Genomic DNA, 8,579 nt, shown 5'->3' with positions numbered 1-8,579 from the left:
AGTTTATTGTCAAATTAGTTTCCGCATAACACCCAGTGCTCATCCCCACAAGTGTCCTCCTCCATGGCATTGGACCTTCTTAACCAGACCATCTTGCCTTCCTGCTGGTAGAGCTCAAAGATGTCTGGCTCCTAAGTCTGAATTCATCTTGATTTGGGAAAGGGGGCTGTAGCACTGTCCTTCCATATCAAAATCAGGAGAAGCTGTCTCTCTGTAACCATACCTTCACAGTTTTCCTTTTGTAGTCGCTGGGCTTCTGGGGGCAATAGACAAGGTCCCCAAAACAGGTGACAGTGAAAATCGAGTGATGACACCAGATCGTGAGAGAGTCTGACGGGGAACCAAAGCAGGAAACTTCACTGACAAAAGAAAGACCTAGCACAGGAGCTCAGGGGATAAACGAACAAATAGAAATTTAATACAGAGCAAGTAAAGTAAGGCTCTCACTTCCCCAAAAATCCTTGTTTTCTCCTTAAGCTGGATACTCTAACTGCAAACATGTAACACAAATGTGAAATGACAAACTCCAATGCAAATTCCTAACACTGTAGAGACTACCTGTGGTTTTGAATCATCTCCTTGTCTTTAAAATATGTCAAAGATGCACATTTTCCAGGCATTTATCCCAAAAGTAAACTCTTTTTTTTAGAGCCAACCATGAATATTTATTTCATTTTTTAAATATTTATTTATTTTTTAATAGTTTATTGTCAAGTTGGTTTCCATATAACACCCAGTGCTCATCCCCACAGTGCCCTCTTTTTAAAAAAAGTGTATCACCCCAAAATTAGGCAGACTGATGCTGTGCTCTTCCATACCAATCTCTGCCCTCTCCCACCCTCTACACACAATGTTCAGGTCCCAGGAAGGTTTTTCTATAACAACTTCTCCACACAATGTTCATCATTGCTCGCTTAACTGGCATGAATTTTTGTTCCTTGCTTGAGCTATAAGAATTGGTACTATTGAAATGTTTCTGCGTTAAATCAAATCGGGCTCCAATACCTGATTAAACTAAGCTCAGTGTGAAGGCTCATTTTGGTCATTTTGGGGGGCTTCCTTGTCCCTTCCCCGAGGGTTTCATGACCCATGAGAAAATAGGAGCAAGTCCTCTGGTTGTGGTCAGTTAGGATCCCTGGTCTAGGCTTGTGGGGACTGCACCACAAACATATCCATGACCACCGTGCCAGGCTCAGCCGTGGGACAGAAGCCAGACTCCAAAGGAATGGTCCTTAAGCATCCACCAGCCAACCCTGGGTTCCTGCCACCCTCAGGAATGAGGGTCTCCCATCCTCTTCCCCAACCAAGCCTCAAGCCTGATCCCTTCTCTTCTAGGACAATCAAGCCTTTCTCCTACCTGGGCCTAGATGTTCCAGAAAAAAAAAAAAAAAAAAGCCCTGATGCTCTTCCTCTCCTTCCTACAATCACACACACACAAAGTTGTCCATTAGCAGCCCTCCACTCCATCACCCAGGGCAAGTTGTGCAGGACTCAGAAACAGGAAGGCTGGTGCCCTGCACATGAGGCTCAGGAGAGGAATAACTCTGTTCTGCTGATGAACCTGCAGTAGCAAAAAGGACAAGACCCTCATTTTCCAATAATTTGATTGTTAATTTATCTTCACCTGAACACATCTCGTTCTTGATTCTAAAATAATATACTTTTGGGACACCTGGGTGGCTCAGTCGGCTAAGCATTCAGCTCTTGGTTTGGGTTCAGGTCATAATCTCATGGTTCGTGGGTTCCAGCCCCACATTAAGTTCGACTCTAACAGCCTGCTTGGGATTCTCTTTCTCTCACCCTCTCTCTCTGCCCCTTCCCTGCTTATTTGCTCTCTCTCTCTCTTTCTCTCTCTCTCTCTCAATAACTAAGTAAATAAAAGTTTTTAAAAAAGAAGAAGAAAAGGCTTTGAAAAAATAAAATAACCTACCTTTTTGGAGAAATCCAATGTAATAGAACTCACATATGCCCAGGCACATAACAGGGGCCCCAGGCAGCTTTGCCTATGACTATTGAAAGATTGCGTGAGGGGCGCCTGGGTGACTCAGTCGGTTAAACGTCCAATGTCGGCTCAGGTCAGGATCTCATGGTTTGTGAATCTGAGCCCCACATCGGGCTCTGCTGACAGCTCAGAGCCTGGAGACTGTTTCAGATTCTGTGTCTCCCTCTCTGCCCCTCCCCTGCTTGTGCTCTGTCTCTCCTTCAGAAATAATAAACATTTTAAAAAATTTTTAATAAAAGAAAGATTGTGTGAAATCCACCTTGCATTTTCTTGAGAGAGAGGGAGGGAGAGAGAGAGAGAGACCGTGTGTGTAAAAAGGGCAGAGGAAAAGAGAATCTTAGGTAGACTCCATGCTCAGCATCTGAGCAGAAATTAAGAGTCAGACGCTTAAACAACTGAGCCACCCAGGGCACCTCCACCTTGCTTTTTTTTAGCGGACCTGGCTTGTTATAATCTCAGGAACTAAGGTTAAGGCTCCAAAAAGACTCACTCAGGGACTAGCTCATGCCATGGGTAAATACACCTTACTAAGAATTTGTCTGTCTGTGAAATGATTTGTTGTGTGTTAGGTACTGTTGAAGATTAAAAGAAAAAGATGGCATGGCCCCTACTCCCAAGACTTTGATTCTCTAACTGGGAAGCTTTGCACCCATAAAAAGGTTTAAGCTTCAAAATAGTGTCAAATAACAATGAAAGTAATGTCACAAGACAAATTGGCCCATCTCATTGATTTCTTGCAGCAACCCTGAGTGATACTATGACCTCCTGTTTTGTAGATGAGGAAACTGAGGCTCAAAAAGGGATCCTGTCCTCCCCTAAACCATGCTTCTGGTGGGATAAACTAACACGAGCCAGAGGAGCTGTTACACACACCCCCACCACCCCCACTCCTCACTAGCTTGCTCCCCACCTTCCCTGACCTGCAAACTTCCCAGCACATATACACACAACCTGACTCTACCTTATGGTGCAACTGACTCTGCAATAGTCTATAAAAGTTTTATTGTTCCTTCTTTTAGAAAGCTGCTGGATCTCCCCAGCACTTGTAAACAATATGGCGCTGCCACCCCTGCCCCACCCTGTCCCTGACCCAGTGAGGATGAGGAAAATGGTCAGGGGAATCAGAGATCAGGGACCTCCACCTGTAGGTTGTTGACCCACTGTCCCATGTGTTCTCACCCATCAAAGAGAATATTCCCACTAACCTCCTCCCCAGGCTCTAGCTCATGTCCATTCCTCCCAGAGCCCCCTCCCCTCAAATTATGCTTGTCCAATACTGCCCACTGACAAGAACTTAATCGAGATATTACCTCCTCCTTCAATCTTTCCGTCTATATGCTGGCATGCCAGTCTCTGAAACACCCGAGTTTCACAGGATTGTCTGAAGGCATGCTTCACCATTTGCTTCTTATTATAGCCATTTGTGGATCTGCCAGAGGGGATTGGGTTCAGTGCTCTGAATCTGTGTCCAACCTGTGCAAAACTGGGAACCTGAGCCAAAAGAAGTTTATCCGTAAGATGGGTTTTCTTGATGATGAAATGAGATAATAAGGAGAAAAGCATTTTGTGAATGATAATAGGCTTTACTTGCACTATGCTTCACCACTCTCTGCCCCAATTTGCAAATTCATAAAAATGAGTAGTTGTAATGGTGTCTCCCTTTTGGATTAAATGGGCTCACGTATGTAAAGCAAACTGAGCATGCCTCCATCTCTGATACACACCTGGTATCAGCAGGGCTGGGACCATAAACCCAGCGTTACGCCCTTCCCTCTGACCACGAGGTTGTGCAGGATTCAGGATGCCTTTGCAAAGGCTCCTCCACATGGGTCACTTTTGGAATCTGAGCAGGAATTCCATTGCTCTGTAATAATAATCATCATCATAAACAGTTGGTGGTCCCTGAGTCTAGGAAATTAGTTTTTAGGGGCCAGGTCTGGCTGCGATGGAACGCAACCCCACCCTCAGAGGAGAGACTGCAGAGCATGTGTGCCTATAAAACCACAGCTGATCCTCAGAGCCAGATGAAAGGGCCGCTGTCCTGCATGTCTGGCCTCTGTGTCGGAGCCAGGAATGCCCCCTCAAGTGGCAGCTTATAGAGTATTGGCCTTAGTCCTCCACGAGTACTGGTATCTCTGAAGTGCTTCAGTACAAATTTGGCACAGAGTGAGTAAATCAGTTTAGACTTTGGGTTGAAGATCTGTTTATGAGATGGAAAAGAAATCATAGACTATTGGAAGGGACCAGTTTGGACCATAGTCCTTGCTGGGAACCTCTAAGCCAAGCCCCTCTGCCTTCCTGAACAGCACCCCCTCTGGTCAGGGGTGGGTCCACAGCCTTCACCCTGTGTCCCTAACCCTCTAGCCACAGTTGATATGACCAAGAGTGGGCCAAGCCAGACCAACCAGATACTCTTCTTGGAATTCTGGAGTTGGAAAGCAGACACACTGGTAGGCTTCTTTGGGGACCTTTGCCAAGGTCACTTCCATGGAGAGAAAACAGAAGAGAAGCCAGACAAGAGAAAAGAGTATTAGGAACTTGGACCTGTTTCCAGAGAGAAACAACTCGAGGAGGCGGCCCTATGTGAGGAGGGTTGCAAAAATCACTCACCAGAGACACTGAACTTCTTTCGCCTCATTGCTCTAGTTAATTAACAGTGTCTTGCATGGAGTTGCTGCTGAATAAAAGCTTGTTGACACTTGAATTAATAATAAAAAACAGGTGAAAACCTAATCCCAGTGTAGATCTGGGGGAGAAACAAAGAGGCACTGAGCTGCTCAAAATCAGGAGCCAGATTTATATGGAGTTCAAAACAGGAAATGTCTCATCAGAATGGTGGTTACCCTTAGATAGCATGTAGAAGGGGCACAAGGGGCTTCAGGAATGTTCTGATCCCTCTTCTGGGGAATGGGTAAACAGGTCTGTTGAGTTTGGGAGAATTGAGTGGGTGTATGTTTATGACATATGTACATCTCTGTATGCCTGATACATGTCAATAAAGATATTTTAAATAAAATAAGGGTCAGGTATTAATTCTTCCCCAGAGCCCACCTGATGCAGTCTGGCAGAAGTTCAAGGATCCACCTCCGTAGCATTTCCATACAAGTGATATCTGGTTAAAATAACTAACCAAAGCAGCCTGGAAGAGCCCAGGAATCTGAGGGCCAAGGCACGGAAGAGCAGCCTTGTTCTGAGAAGAGTTTGGGGTGGAGAAGGGCTCATTGCTAAGAGGTCAACCCCAAATGGTGTGATAACAATGTGTTTGGGCTAATGGTTTATACACAGACCAACAAACACATATATGGGTGTGAGCATATGTTCACATGCCTTGGACCTTTTGATAAATTCAAAAATAATATAAAAGTCGATCTTATTGAAACTTTCTACATGACAGGTGCTTGTGGTTTACATTCCTTAAATAGTTCAATTATCACAACAATCCGATGAAGTATTCCTACTTGTCTTCATTTTTCAGATGAGGAAACTGAGGCACGGAGAAGTTTTAGTGACTTGACTAACGTCACAAAGTGAAAAAATAACAAAATCAGGTTGGTCTAATTCCAAAAACTATATATTTTTTTAAAGTTTTATTTATTTTGAGAGAGAGAGAGAGAGAGTGCATGAGCACATGGGGGAGGGGCAGAGAGAGAAAGAATCCCAAACAGGCTCCATGCTGTCAACACAGAGCCTGACATGGGGCTTGATCTCCCGAACCATGAGATCATGACTTTAGCTAAGATAAAGAGTTGTACACTCAACCAACCGGGCCACCCAGGCACCCCAAAACCTAAAATTTTAAAAGAATACTTCCCAGCCCCCACCCAAAAGCTATAAACAGAGGTTTGTACACTTGACTTCTCCATGTAAAATGTAAATACTCAGTTTCATTCCTCAGTGGTTTACACTGAAGGCACATCTGGTAGCAAGACAAATGAGCTTGTTTGTTTCAAGGGGCAAATAGGAAATCATTAATTTGCTGGTCATTTTTCCTTATGTGAAAGTTGAAAGGGAAGCAACAGACACAGCAGTTCTGTAATCACACTTACTTCTCCCAACAATTTTATGAGGTGGGTATCCCTAGTGTGCAGAGAAATAGGCCGGGAGAGATTAAGGACCTTCATCCCTGTTCAGACTCTTGCCTAGGTGATCCCAAAGCCCAAGAAGGCATTTTTACTCCCAAACATGGAAGTCTGCATCCTTGTTGTGTTGGCCTTTTAACTGGACCCTCTAGGCTGTTGGATTGGACAAGAGGACTCATGTGTGGCCTGGCCTTGCGCTAGATCAGGTGTGCTCAGTGACTGGGCCGTTACTTCTCAGGGCTTCTATTTGTCCCTTAGCAATACCAGGACACCCAGGCTCAACGGCTCAGCAAGCACCAAAAAGAAATGACCACGCCAAGGAGTGACCCCACAATGGGCCCCCTGGAAAGGAGGAACCCAGAGAGCACCACCAGCAGCCACGCCCTGGAGGAATTTGGCTGATGACTGAAAAGTCATGAGCCACGCCAGCTTCCCCAGAGAAGAGAAGGACGTGAGCAACAGCTTCTCCACTAATAGCACACCTGAGCTAAGTACATCATTCCCAGCTATGAGCTCACCATCCTTGCTCAGACTTCAAGGCTGACAGAGAGTGAGTGGAGGTGAAAACAAGCTATGGTGAGCTTTGCTTTCTCTCTTTCCTTAGCTGAGAAGATTCTGGCTGTGGGCTTTCTTGTTGCTGGTAATGATACGTAACTGCAAGATACTGTGACTGCTACTTTTTAAATTCACACATGGAACATTCGTTCACTCAATATACATATGTTGTGGGCCTCTTTCCATCAAACATTAGGAGGTGTGATGCAGTCTGGCAGTCAGGAGAGGGGATTCTGGTGCCTGTCTGAAATGGGTTCAAATCCTAACCTTGTTCGGGCCTGGTCTAATGAGAGTCTGCTGCTGTTATTACTCATGTTATGACTCAGTGGAAGTCCTAAGCTGGGTGCTGATGGGGAGATGGATAGTACTCAAGGAGCATTCCTGCTAGGAGAGCCATTAAGACGAGTACACAAATAGCCCACGATTGTGAAATAAGAAACATGCAGAATATGACGTGTAACCTAATAGGAAACTGAGAATTGTAAGCACTGTCTCTTTCAAAATTGTTCTTTGGGGAGGCCTCAGATTTACATATAAAATATTGTTGCTGATAGTTAAAGGAGCTTTTTAACATTATTAATTTATCATTATAATACAAGTAAAACATATTCATTTTTTACTCTTTTTTAAAGTCATGTCTATCCTCAACGTGGGGCTCTAATTCACGATCCCAAGATCAAAGTCACATGCACTACTGACTGATCCAGCCAGGTGCCCCCATATTCAATTTTTAAACTTTGGAAAGTACAGAAAGAATTTCAGAAATGTCTCATAACTTTATCATTGAAGCAACCATAGTCAATATTGTGCATATGTTCTTTTATTTGAATTTTTTCCAGAACTATTTTTCAATTCCACGTTTGGAGCCTCTATTTCCTAGACTCTCTAGCACATTCTCTTGGCTTTGCCTACTGAGACAGATCTTTATCCTTTGAAGGTAGGTTGCATTTTAGAAACATTCATAAGTCGTCAGGAACCAGGTGCAGCAAATTAGATGTGATCAAGCCAAGGGCACGTTGCTTTGGGTTCAAAGACAAGATACAGATAATGAAACTAATTTTATGGGGTGGCTTGTCAAATAGCACTAACGGCAGTTCCAATGAGTTGCTTGAAATTTTGGTTTGCCACAAGCAGCAAATTAGACATAAAAGATCCTGGGATGCCTTGGTGGCTCAGTCGGTTAAGCATCCGACTTTAGCTCAGGTCATGATCTTGTGGTTCATGTGTTTGAGCCCTGCATTGGGCTCTGTGCTGACAGCTCAGAGTCTCGAACCTGATTCCGATACTGTGACTCCCTCTCTTTCTCTGCCCCTCCGCTGCTCACACTCTGTGAGCTTTAAAATAACATTAAAATTTTTTGTTTAAATAAAGAAATAAAAAGATCTCAAGGCCAGAATGCTAGGTCGTTCATCTTCAATATTGGATGCCCAGTGTTATGCCTTAAAATAATACTATAGGCACTTAAAAACAGTTGGGTCCCATGAAGGAGATCGACCACTTTATGTTTTAATTGACTGTTAATTGCTACACGTCTTTGGCTAGCATCCCTTTCTCTCGGAGACTCAGATTATAAACACTCAAGAATTTTCCAAAATATACTCAAGAATATATTTTGAAAGAAGAGCAAAGGGGAAAATAAGAGATTGTTAATACTTTAATTATATAACTCATAAAAATATTCCAGTTATAAAATTAAACCTTAAATATATGGGTATACTCCCTTTTGACCACCATATTCAATCCTATCCCCCCCAACTCCTTAGAGGAAATGAATTCAATTATCAGATTGATATGTACTAGCCAATTATTGTATGTTTGTGTATGTATGTGTATATATATAATACATGACATATATAAAGCATACATATCATTTTTTATTAAATTGTATCACTCTATGATTCAGTGCTTACATTTTTTCAGTCAAGTAAATTAAAACTGACTTC

The 8,579-nt window shown here is 43.4% G+C and overlaps 1 long non-coding RNA gene across 1 annotated transcript; it reads right to left on the bottom strand.

The window, feature by feature from the left end:
- Positions 1-1,401: 1,401 nt before the first annotated feature.
- LOC120222014 lies at positions 1,402-3,786 on the bottom strand. Its single transcript, XR_005525944.1, has 3 exons — positions 3,727-3,786; positions 3,313-3,493; positions 1,402-1,561 (listed from the first exon to the last, which is right to left on the bottom strand). It is a non-coding gene; the product is annotated as an uncharacterized LOC120222014 (long non-coding RNA).
- Between the last annotated feature and the right edge of the window lie 4,793 nt (positions 3,787-8,579).

This window comes from Hyaena hyaena, unplaced genomic scaffold, assembly GCF_003009895.1.
Source record: "Hyaena hyaena isolate Hyena2069 unplaced genomic scaffold, ASM300989v1 scaffold_15, whole genome shotgun sequence".
NCBI classification, from domain to species: Eukaryota; Metazoa; Chordata; class Mammalia; order Carnivora; family Hyaenidae; genus Hyaena; species Hyaena hyaena.
This window is presented reverse-complemented; position numbering and strand designations above follow the sequence as displayed.